Source organism: Solanum stenotomum, chromosome 1 (assembly GCF_019186545.1).
Source record: "Solanum stenotomum isolate F172 chromosome 1, ASM1918654v1, whole genome shotgun sequence".
In the NCBI taxonomy this organism is placed as follows: Eukaryota; Viridiplantae; Streptophyta; class Magnoliopsida; order Solanales; family Solanaceae; genus Solanum; species Solanum stenotomum.
Window position 1 is genome coordinate 78,318,126 of NC_064282.1, and position 13,753 is coordinate 78,331,878.

The 13,753-nt window shown below is 31.7% G+C and overlaps 1 pseudogene; it reads left to right on the plus strand.

Moving 5' to 3' along the window:
• Positions 1–12,155, plus strand: part of LOC125841631 (F-box/LRR-repeat protein At3g48880-like) — a 29,935-nt pseudogene extending 17,780 nt beyond the window's left edge.
• Positions 12,156–13,753: the final 1,598 nt, after the last annotated feature.

Consider the following 13,753-nt stretch of genomic DNA (forward strand, 5'->3'; position numbering starts at 1 on the left):
GAAGACTCCATTCAAGATTCTTTCAATCTTTTTCAAGATTCTTCTTCAAGAGATTTCAACAAACTAATTCAAGAATCTGAAGAATAGTTTTCTTGATCGTTTACCTTCAAGCTAGGGTTTCAAGACTTCTAATCAAGTTCTTCTTTAAGATTCTTCACGATTCTTCAAGATTCTTCAAGAACCTTGTTCTTCCAGGTATGTAAGGCTATCATAGTGTTAGACTAGTTCGTCCTCAAGCCCTACATCTTCTTTCAAATCAATAAAAGTGAAATTTAGGATTCTACCCCTAGATTTGAGTATTCTTGAGATAAGTTGATTTGAATTATTGAGTTCATGGTTCTTTTAAAAAATAATTTCCTAATTATTGAGTTTCTATATTTTATTGAGATCCTTGAGTTGATTTGTTCATGTGTATAATTCAGCATGTACCATATTTTGAGTTATAAATCTTCAGAAGTTTTTCAAAGCCAACACTTGAGTTTTAAACTGGATTTTTAGGAAGTAAGTATGAAAATGAGAAGAGTCGTATACATGAGTTCTATATTGTTATTTAGACCCTTGAGTCGAGTCGTTCATGCCCATTAATTTTGCATGAACTCCATCAGTTAAGTATCTTTGAGAGGAGTAGTATCTTCAAGTTCTAAGTCTTGAGTATTGAGTTCCTAATCATTTTGGAATTATATTCCTAACCATGAGGCTACTACACGTTACCCATGAAAGTCCTTGAGTTGAGTAGTTCATGCCCATAATTCTGCATGAACCATATGAGTCGAACAGTCTAGAGATGAGTAGTATCATTGAGTCTTGAATCTGAGTACTGAGGCTCTTTAATTTATTGTTATTAAGATCCTGAGTTGAGTCATGTTCACTATTCCACATTAACCCTATGATTTGAGTTATCAATTTTAAAAAGATCTTTAAAGACAACACTTAAGTTCTTAAACTGAGTTTTGAGAAAGTAAACATGAGTTTTGAGAAATGAGTTTTCAAAAACATGATTAGTATGACAATCGAGTATGCCATCAATGTATGAGCAGTATGGTTCTAGATATACCATCAATATTTATGCAGTATGATTTCCCGAGTCATCAATGATCAAATTATAATATGTATTTGAAATGTTTTTGAGAAAGAGCAGAGTTGAGTTCATTTTCCTTAAAATGATATATGGGAACTAAGTATAACCAGGAGTAAATGTTTTCACATTTAAGATGATAAGAAACTGAGATTTCCAAAAGAGTTTTGAGCAGTTTGAGTACCATCTCTTTTAAGAGAAAGATTTTTGAGTAATAATCTCAAACCATAGAAAAAGTTATGTTTTTAAACATATGAGCTAGTATATTTTGGGAGTAGTATTGAGCACCGATATGGGGGAGAGTTCAGATAACTCCCAGCCCCCATAAACCATGTTGCCAACGTGAGCAGAAAGGGTCATACTTTTAGATAATTCCTTAATGCTTTTTAGCATAGACTAGTGGATATACTTAGTGAGTAGGTCTTATACACTGTCAAAGTATAGGATAGTTCATGCAGCGCGGGCGAGACGTTGTATCATCACTTAGCTCATAGTGATGGTTGTCGGTTAGAGAAACTCCCACAAAGATATTTTGTATTCTTATATACACAGAGTTTATTTTTTATTTTTATATACAAACAGAGTTTATTTTGTATTTTTGCATACAAACAGAGTTACATTGCATTTTCTAATACATTGAGTTGCTATCTACTATTTTCAAAGCTTTTGATATATTGCATCTTGTATTATTGCTTTATATTGAGCTGAGTATCCAGAGTTGAGTACCCAGAGTCGAGTATCTTACTATTGAGTTCTGCGTTGAATACCTTATCATTAAGTTGAGCCCTATTTTCTCTGAGTTGAGTTGAACTATGTTTTCTTGAGTTGAGTTTAGTTGAGTGAGTTGAGAAGAGGTATGTATGTTTCCTTTTTATCAAGTTCAAGCTTATGTTATGCTTTAGAATTCCCTTTACATTCTTGTACATTCCACGTACTGAGCCATTTGACCTGAATCGTTACGTGATGCAGAACAGGGATTCAGGATCATCAACATGCGCTTCGTTGATACCACATGCATTTCGAGTTAGCTATGGTGAACCTCCTTGCTTCCAAAGGGTTTCACTTGCAATTTCAGTTATATCAATTGTTAGGATGTCGTGGGTCATGTCTCGACTTCCATCTTTGTCAGTTACAGGCTTCATAGATAGACAATAGAGTTTCGAAAGTTTGTTCATTTATTTTGTTAAATGTTTTAAAGACTTAAGTTGCCTATTTTATAGAGAGTTGAATATATTATTTTTATTCAGAGTTATTTCATTTGATTTAAAGATTTGTAATTAAGTTCAATGAATTTAATTCAGTTTTAAGCTTTTCTATGCTTGACTTAGTCTTCCGCTTGTAGCCAGCCAGGATGACGGTTCACTTGGGGACCATCAATGATTGTCGAGTGCCGGCCACGTCCAGGGTGTAGGCTCGGATCGTTACATTCCCAATAGCAAAACCCTAGCTAGGAAATCATAAGCAATAGAGAAAAGTTGAAGCAACTTCTTTCAAAGGTACACTACTATCTCGATTATTCTGCCAAATATCTTTTGATGGTATATATATAACTTTCGGCTATTTTTAGTTTAAGTTGACTAGTTGTGCAGGTAAAATCTTCAATATTTAATTTTAAGGGAAAAGAGTTGCAAAACATTCAAATTAAAGAAAACAAAGAAGATGGATGTTAATGTGGCTGCAGACATCCTCAACAGGCTACCTATGAGGTCACTTCTACAATTCAAATGTGTTTCAAAGTTATGGATGACATTGATATTTGAGCCTTACTTTTCGATGGAGCATCTCAATCATGCAAGGAATGACAAGAATTTTCAAAAAAATCCTTGTTAACCACTGGTACTCTAAATATGAGGAATTTTCCTTGTATTATTCTTCTTTATCGTCAGCTCAACAAGTTGAGCAAGTATACAAACTTTATTGTCCTTCTAACTAGGGGTGTCAAAAGAATAGGAAAAATTGACCGAACCAACCAAACCATACTGAACAAATTTATATCATTTTAAAAAGAAAATTGTGGACTTTTATTTAAGTGTATAACCGTACCGAACAATTGAGATGGTCTTTTTAATTCATAAAGAAGATTGAAAAATTTCTGAACTGAATTGAATAACCTTACATGTATGCAAATATATTTATATACTAACAATATGTTAAATTTTATATAAATACATTTTCTAACATTTTTCAAATATAAATATAGCCTAGGTCCTAGACCTCTGGTGACGACTTTGGGCATTTGTCCTTTAATTAATCAGGTTTTTAAAAAAATACTATAATAAAAGTCATCAAACAATACAACAAAACGTATGCAAACACTCTTATTAAAAGTTTAAGATCAAACCATACAATAACAAGGTTTTACAATCTTAGCTTTGTGGTTAAAAATTGAAGTGCTTCTTCAAGAATACACTTGTGAAAGAAATATTTTAATAATTTTAACGTAATACTTTAGAAATAAATAGAATGAAAATTACCGAATTGTATGAATACCGAAGAGAAACCGATATGATAAGGATGGTTTTAAAAAAATCTAATTTTGGCTACATATTATAAAAAAAATCTGAAAAATTGGGATGGTATAATTTCTTAAAAATAACCGACCGAACCGTCTCATTAACAACCCAGAAGTTCTAACACTAAATCATGACATTGCACATTATATTGTTGTTACCATGGCTTGGCGCTTATCAGGTTTTATAACTTTAAATACACTTCCTACCTTTGCTATGGAACCCGTATACAAGAGAATCAATAATCCTCTTCTATTAGACAATTTTCCCAAGGGACTATTATACTTGGAGATTGGGATATAATTCAACTAGTGATGACCGTAAGAATCTTAAGATTGATGAAAAATATACAGTGAAATTCTCGAGTTGAAAATTGGTTCTTGAAGATTAACGGATAAACATCATTTGACGTTCAACCTTTGCTCACATCTACTAGCACATAAACAAATCTCGCTCTACTTTAAAATTTGCATAAATCTCATAATTAGCACGAAACATTAAAATTCTATTACAAAATGAACAAAATTGAACTACATGCTTTCAAAATGCACAAACAAACCAATTGGGAGCCAATATAGATGACAAAACTAACAAATGTATATAATATCAAAAGAAGAAAATGTTAATACACAAATTTACAAACTATTCATGCTAAATTTGTTCAGCAAACAATCAACAAATTCATATATGGATAAAATTAAATTAGCATTTCATTGGTAAAGAAAGGACCTTCATTGCTGATTTTTTAGAGAAAATATATTTGTTACAATCAGGTGAAAATACAACTTTTGAGAATTGAGATTCTCAATGAGCCTTGAACACCAACTAGAACCTCGAGTGACGACCTCAACGAAAATAGTGATACCTCTCCTTCATGTGTACTTGGTCTAGCTAGCTCTATGAAGGAAAAATAAAAGAGACGCCGAGAGGATAGAGTTGAAGATTGAAAATAATAATTATTTTTTTGTAAAGGAATGATAGGAAAGTTTATTATTTTGAAGCTATTGCAGTCTCCTTCTCTTCATCTCCAAGTACTAGTAGGTTCTTGAATCTTACTTCAAGTTCTATCTATTATGTATATCGTTGTATGTTGAAAATAACAGTAACATGTCTATTATAAAAGTAAAAAAAAAAAATTAAACTAGGACTAGGAACCACCCTAACTAACAAATCATAATTAAACATAAATAAGTAAATGTCATAAATAACAAATTCTAAACAACTTAGGATTCCTACTCCAATTTTGAATTATTATTTTCGACATACAACTTTTGAGAATTAAGATTCTCAATGAGCCTTTAACATCAACACAGCCTCGAGTGACAACCTCAATGAAAATAGTGATACCTCTCCTTCATGTGTACTAGGTCTAGCTAGCTATATGAAGGAAATACAAAAGAGACGTCGAGAGGATATTGTTGAATATTGAAAGGAATTATTTTTTGCAAAGGAATGATAGGACGGATTATTTTTAGAAAGAAAAAAAAACTAATACTCTTTCAAGTAAAGAAAATATTTTTGAATTTGGTGTAGAAATTTAGGCTTGTTTGACTTTTAAATTAAATTTACCAAAAGTATATTAAATTAGTAATTATTAAATTACTAAGTAAATGAAAAAACATATTATTAATCAACAAAATGTATTGTTATTGTAACTGTTGTAACATTTGCTCAAATTATTAGAGTATTTTTTTTTACTTTATAACTACTAATTTGAATTTATTATTTTAACAGTCAAATTATTTATTTTTTACTTATTTTCTTGTAAAGTGTATTATAGATACCTCAATTTTTTTCAATAGATACAAAAATTAAATCACAATATACCTAAAAAAATAGCTTTATATTTTTTTTTTACTCTTTTCTCTTTTTCCATTTATATTTTTCTTTATTTCTCTTATTTTTACAAAAAGTAATGTTAAAATTTTTGTGTTAATTAATTTTCAATTTCATTCCAGGGTGGGAGGAAGCTATTGTAGTCTCCTTCTCTTCATGTCCAAGTACAAGTATAGCGGAAGATATATGGGAAACACTGAAAGATTCTATTACATCTCCTTGTCTCAGAGTTTTTGGGTTCACCAGATCATGCTCACCACCAAAGATTTCGAGGAACAGATACAACCTCCGGTTCATCTGGGAGAGGTATTGGAGCAGTATGATTCAAAGAAGATGGAAATCAAGGGTTAGATCTATCATATTTTTCAGAGAAGGTAATTTTCATAGTGGTTTATGTCTTCTGGGTAGGTTTAATTTCATCGTAATTTCTACGTGAAGTTTTGAATTTGAATTTTTAGATTTTCGTTGTGGAAAGTTGTGAAACTTTTGGTAGAGGAAGAAAAAGAGAGTTACCAATGGCAGAGTATTTAGTTTTATGCTAAATTAGTCATACTATATATATATATCAATGTGTGGAATTTATCAAAGCCAACTCAATCTACAACTTTTGACTTCTAATTGATTGAATCTCAACCCATTTGACAAAAGCTAGCAAGCCTTGCTGGTATAATGAAGTTCTTGTCATTCAACAAGAAACATATTTAACTTGAAGTAACTGTAGGTGAGAAATTAATATAGTTGTTATGGAAGACTAGGAAGATCCTGTTAACCATCTAAAAGTCAAAGGACCGTCAAAAAATAATACTGTCAAAAAGACTCTAGGCAATTTAAACAAATTTTCCTTCATACACGGGTAGACTTTTGTGAAGTTCACTAAAATTGGTCTGGTTGAAAATCCATCACGAGCAGGCAGTGTAGTTAAAGGTGCTTGAGCCTTGAAGCGAGGCTCAAAATGTGTTGTGTGCTTCGCCTCGCTTTATGTGCGCTTCAGTGTCATCATCAAGGTTCTAAGACAAACATTTCCTTGTTAATGAACCTTTTCTGAAGAAGTGAACACTAAATAATTGATATTTCACTTTATCATAAAAAAATTCAATTATTTGGTCATATATTTGTCATTCATGTTTATAATTATTAGTCTTGGACTAAACATATATGTTTGTATTTTTTCTCCCTTTGCGCCTTTTTTCATTAAAGCCCACACTTTATTTGCACTTTGCACTTAAAGCTCCTATGGACCTTAGAGTTTTTTTGCGCTTTTCGGCTTTGATGCGAGCAGGTCATGTGGAAGCAAACAAAGAAGAAGTTACAAACAAGACTACCATATATATTTAGTTCTATATGTATATGTTTGCCTGCAGATGGTCTGAGTTAAGAGGGAAGAGAAGAATGGAGGTTAGATATTAGGGTCAGAAACACGTGAGAAGCATGCAAAATTTAGTCTCTGTTAAAAATTCACCATAGTAAGGGTTATGACCGATAGTGCACCATGTGAAAGAAATAGATTCATGTTGAGTCCAAGTCCAAATAATAGTGGACTGTTGTGAGCCTTTTCTCCTTTACAATACATTAGGACATTTTAAAGCCCTTTTCGTTCAGAGTTTGAATTTAACATCTCTCATATAACTCATTTATCTTGTCTTTTAGAAAGAAGAAGAAATCCTATTTCTCACACAAGAATTATATATTTTCATTATTAAATTTTAATGCTCATACGAACTCTTGGATACCATTCGGGAGATTTCTTGTTCTTTTTCTCTTTTCCTTTCATAAATGTAAATGTTACAAATACTTGCAGACACGCCATTAGATTTGTGTAAATTTAATTTGTATTACTTAAATCTTGATGTAAAATCAAATTAGATGATTTGAAAATTTTCAAAATAATACAATTGACATATTTCAAATGGCTAAATCTCTTCCTGATTATGAATGTATGTTCATTAGAATTATTTTTTTCACAACTTCCTCTAATTTCATTTTAAAGATGTAGCTAATTGATTACCATTTATATCATTTTATTGGCTACTGAAAGACGAGGTAAATGGCTTTAACATGCAAAGGTAAAAGATCATCTTCAAAAATAAAAAAATCTATGGATTTTTTTAAAATAACAAGTACTACATAATCTTTCAATGTTACTTTAGTGTATATAATAAATAACAGTAAGAGTCTCGTTTACTTTGAATTCATAGACTTGTGAACATTATCAAATGTTTAGTTGATCACTTTACTGATTAGACACTTAAAATGATTACAGATTGTGTAATCTGAGAATTTTACGAGAGAGGTTAGTTGAAGGAATATGAAAGTCAAGTAATTAAGAGAATCTACATCTCTTAAGTCTTCACAGAAAAGGGCGTCGATCATTACTAAAATCCTCCTGAAAATAGAGAAATATTAAATATAATTCTATATTGGATAGAATTTACCAGTCAATTTTAACTTTGATACTTATAGAAAGAAAATTGAGTAATCAATTTGCATAAGCTGCCATTCAAGTAATAGAAATGCACTAAACGAGGTGAATCTTAGAAAATGACGGACCTCACACAGTGTACTAGATCCACATAAATGCTCTTTTTGATTGTCACTCTCCATATAACGTGGTCTATAGTTCAGGGGTTAATAATAACTATCCACAATACCCCATGATTTAAGTGTTAAACTAGAAAACGTGAATAATTTAGGGAGTTTAGAGGTATTAACTCAAAAGAAAATCTCACTTAGATTTATTTTTTTGTCATTTATAAAAAAAAATAGGTAGGATAGTAAAAAAGGAAAAAATGTTAAAGATTGTTGACCAGAATCAATTTACAGGTGGATGACATATCCATTTACATTTGACCAAGATTTCGTATACGAATCTCACTCCTCATCAAAGCACACTAACATCCCGTAATTTTCACCCAATATTTTTTGCACACACTGAATTGAATAAACAATCTAAAGGTATATCCTAAATCTCTCTCTGTCTTATCTTCTTCTTACATTCTCTAAGAATGTTTTTTTGATTAATTCTTTACTCATGTCGGATCTAGATTCCAGAAGTTGTTGTGGGTGTTTAAGGAATTCGGTGTACACCTTGTGGAATTCTTTTCTTCTTTTTCAAGCTATTTGATTTTTGCCCATACAAATATGAATTAAGGTTCTCTAAATTTTTATATCTTAATTTCCTGCGTTTCAACTATTAGTAATTTAGTGTGGTATGATAAAATGTGTGTTTTGTTGTTATTAACGTTTAGCTCTTTGTCAAGGTTGGTTTTGATTTACTGAATTTTTATTTTTGTTTAAATAACGATTCAATTTGAGTCTTGCAATCAAGAATGTAGCTTCTTTTGATGTTTTTACAGACTTCTCATCGATATCCATAAAAATTGTAACATCATTTTTTGACCTATATAAATTTAATGCAAATGGTGCTTTGGTTATTCCATCTTTTCTTTTCTCAAAAAGAGATTTAGATTTTGACCAGTATAGATTTAATACATATAATCTCCGTAGATAGAGGATTAGTAGTTTATATGAGAGAAAAGATTGATATAGGTTTCATATTAATTGCTAAAATATTAATGTTAGTTTCCTCTCTATGGAATTCAGTCGGCAACTAGCAGTTTAGAGGCAAACATCACTCATGCCTCATTTGTTTGCACTTAATGGAGGTCTTAATGTGAATTGTTCAGATTCAGACAATTAAGTTCATTTGTTTGTAAGATCTGAATCTTAATCATTCAGATTTAACCCATTAAGTGTAGTTGTTTTTGTTTTGTTTAAAATCGTTTAATGAATCTTATTAGGTCTAAATGAATTAGATCTATAACAGAATCTTAATATTATTCGAACTCGTTTAAAATAACACTCTTTATGTCACAAAAACTTCCATGCCTCTTGCTTCTCTTCTCTACCATGTTTTCATGCTTCTCCCCCTCATTACCCAAATAGATACCAATCTTTTTATTCTTGAATTGGTAAGTTTTTATAATCTTTACCATTATTTTTTTATGGTATTTTTGATATTCACAACATTTTTGGGTGTATTGATGTTTATCAAGAACTCTTATTACTACAAATATTTTTGTCTAGCGTTATCAACTGTGTATAGACTCCAAGACATCTTGGCATCTCTTAATCTTTGTGGCATCACCAACTTACATTTTAAAAAAACACAGGAACATGTTCCATTGATCATATGCTCATGGGCAGTGAAGAAACAAGTGGTTGACTGTCTCCTGAGTTGTATTGCAAAATAGCATTTGTTGACCACCTGTAATCCTTACCTATTCAGGTTGTCTAAGGCACGCATTGTCTAGTTTGATCCAGCTGAAGCACTTAATATTCATAGGTAGATTGGTCTTCCATACTAATTTATGTGGCCATCTAACAAGTACTTGACTTTGTGAGCATAGTTGTCTATAACATCCTTTCACTATAAAATGCACCTTTGCTTCCCCATCTTAGCCTATCTGGTTCACTTTCATCAATACTGTGAGCTTCCACCTTTGCTAACATTTCTATTTAACTCCCATTACATAAAAATTAAAATCCTAGGTATTCTCTTTAGTCCAACTCTCAATAGTGTATGAAATAATTATCCCAAAGCATCCCAATAACTTCTCTCCACTAAACTCACCTCATGTTGCTTGGGTTCAATTAAATTGCATTCTTTAGCTTGTATCTAGCCTGAATGAATTATAGAAATTCATGGGGCTTCACACTTGGTCTATGAGCTCCCATTGGCTAATTTAAAAATATATTTTGGTGCACAGATTCATATATTTATAGGTTTATATACAATTCTTATGGTAAAGATACATTTGCTTTCAGGCCCTCTTTTGTTTTTTGTTTTAAGAAAATCGGAAAGGGCTTCCGGTACACTGGCTAAAACTATGCTTGAATTTGTGTTATAAAATGTAAGTGAAAGGAAACGAGGAAGCTAAGATTATATTTTTTCTGTTAAGGTAAAAAAACATCAGCAAATATATCAAGAAGATGCAGAAGAGAAGTACATTTGAGCTTAGAAATTAATTAAATGAAAGTTAAGAGAAATGCGTAAGGAAATCTCAGAATTAAATTTCCTTACTTTAATTGCAAGGCAATTGAAAAATGTATGGAAATTGGGTTGGAGGGATATACCATATAAGGTAGGATATTACTGATTTAGCTTTGATGAGAAATCATTGAGATCATTGACCAAGTTAAGTTAGAGACAGTTTTAGTAGAAATGACCGTCCTCCATGTTACCGAAGAATAACAACACTAGGCTTACGAGGAACGTAATGCGAGTTCCAATATTTTCTTTGATTTTGCATGATTTTACTCTCAATAATGATTATTTTTATCCAAAATGTGATCCTTTCGTCAGCTATGCCAACAAGAACTTAGTTCTCTGTCGTTATCTACAACCAACTTAAGTTCCAGGTTATATTTTCGTATTTTCTTTGCTTTTGGGCATCAAAGTACTCCTTGAGCGTATTTGTACTCCCTTCTATGTTTCTTTATATTGCCGGGCGTAACTTTTTATTCTTCATGGTCTGAGTATATTCACTAGAACACAAATGACAATAAGCAACATCAATTTGATGTCAGGAGTTCAAATATTCTACTTGGATCTAGTGAAGTAATAGCCTTTCTTGTAACTACAGGAACTTAGGAGATTGAAGTTTTTATGATGTCTTTTCAAAAATAAGAAAAGATTGAAGTTGTTGTGATGGAAGAAGGAAATTCTCCTGCAAGGAGATGGGAGGACCTTAATATTGATATGCTGGTGAAGATATTCCAGTCCTTCGGTCTTTTCCAGTTAATCTTTGTAATTCCTCAAGTTTGTCCTGCTTTGTAATCAGCTTGTTCTGACCAACATCTTTGGAAAACGCTGGACTTGTCAGTAATGCAGTCAAATTTCATCAGAATTTCAATACCGCCGTATGTATTTGTCGACACTCCATCTCGTGAAAAATTGACCCGCATCCTAAAGATTTTCTTGAACCATAGTCGTGGAAATATACTGACATTGATCTTCCATTACAATTTGTATGTTGACAACAAGCAATTGACTTATACTACCAAAAGGTATTCCCCAGATAAACTTTAATCTTTCTATAGTATTGTACCTTAAATCAAGAAACTTTATAGCAAGCATCGCATCTGAGATAATTTGGACAGCTAATTAAATTTCCTCTTTTTCAGGTGTCCATGGCTTAAACGCCTTATTATGCCTACTTGACAAAAACTAGAAAACCAAACAATATTCAGTGCTTTTCATGAATGGAAAGATCTTGAATCACTGACGATGCCTAGTTTAGAAGAACCTGCCTATGTCATCGAGAAAATTGGAAGGATTTGCAAAAAAATTCTGAGCTCAAGATTATGACTCCCTGCGATATATTGTTTGCATCTGCACTGATCTCATTTCTTTCAAACTTGAAAGTGTTGAGTGTGAGGTGTACGGAGTTATCTAAACCTGCTTTGGTTATTCTCTTGGAGGGCTTAAAAAAGTTGAAAGTGCACAACATATCGCATTGCATAATTACTGAATACCTTCCTCCACCCGCACCATTGAAAATTCTGACCGAGCTTGATGAATTTATTCTGGAAAAAGCGTCTAGGTCAAATTTCTAACCTGCATGAGTGACTCGTGCATCATGTGTCAGCGCACTCGAAATGATGAGGGGTTCATGAGGTGGTATAAGTATGCAGACCTCTGGAAATTGGATGAGGTGAAGTTTCTTGCAATTTGAAAATTTTAAGAATATTTTTCTTCATTAGTTGAAGGTGCAGTATAATGTGTAAAACTTGTGTGTACGAAACACAATTAAACCTTGATTTTATGTATTTCTTATCTATTTATGTATGTATGTATTGGCAAGTGTTGTTGACAAGCATTTGGGAGTATAAAGTAATATTTTTTTAAAGCACTTTCGAAAAAAAAACACATTGTCAAAATAAGTTAGATTTTAGAAATTTGGCCAAATATGTTATTATTCTTCTACATCATTTTGTGAGTTTTGTACATAAATTCCTTGGAGAAGATAACATGTTATGTGAGCATCACAGTTAAAAAGCTCTTTTAAAGAGTTTCAAGTGACATTATATGTGAAGTTTTACTTTTTTACTTTTGAGTAAATTAGGTTAAAATAATCCCAAATTATTACCATTTCGCTAATTTCAAACCCAAATGATAAAATATTCACCAAACCCTATGAACAATTGTGAATTCATTGGGTAAGGTGGACTCATTTTAAGATTTTTTATTTTCTTTCCTTAGTTTCGCATGAAATCATTTCAATATTTTAGTACACATTCACAAAGGGGGTTTTCAATTTAAAGAGAATCATAGTCCATGAGGTAATAAAAATATTTAATAATTTAAATATGAAACTGTAAAATGATAGTAATAATTGAGATTTTTAAAATCTATTCGGTCTATTTACTATGTTATTGTAACACCCGAGAAGTCTAAAATCCATATCAAAATTAGAAGGTTCATAAATTAAGTTTGCAGAAATTTTTGGGATCTACGAGAAGCATCTACGGGTCGTAGATGGAACCACAGACCGTAGATAAGGTTCGTAGAATCAACTTCAGAAGTAGGACGATAGAGAATGTAATGGGTTGATGATGAGATGTGGTCTTGTGCAAGATTGAGGAATTTTATTGATATTGAAACTTGTAGCATGTGTTTTTGAGTTGAGCATTGCATTATACTAGCATGTTTGTTGCATTCTACTTCCTTTTATTATATTAGCATACTCACTCAGCTTATTTCATGATTTTTTAAAAATGATGTTTGAAAAGACTTGCATAAGGATTTCACTGATTTTTGACAAGATCTGACGTATTTTGTACTTCATAATGTCATGGATAGAAAAAATTAGTTGTTAGTGGACAAAAATGGAGACAAATATATGGAGCTCGTAAGTCTCCCATGGGTCCCACCTTCCAGCATGCCACTGTGGAGAATGTATATCATAAGATTTATTTGGTCATTACATCATATTTCATTATAGGAAAAAGGTTCAAATATAGCATTGAACTATTAGAAATGACTCATCTATGTCATCCGTTAAAAGTTGGGCTCATCTATGCACTACCATTATAAAAAGGTTCATTTGTGCCATTATTTTTTAACAAAAGATATATCTAATTTTGCAAAAATATTCATGCCACATGGCATATTATACGAGGTCCACATCACCTAATTAAAAAGACCCACTATTTAATTAAAATAAAAATTAAATATTATTTTGCTAAAAAATAATGGCATGAATGAGCCATTTTTGTAACGGCAGTGGCATAGATGAAACCAACTTTTAATGCAAAGTATATATGAGTCATT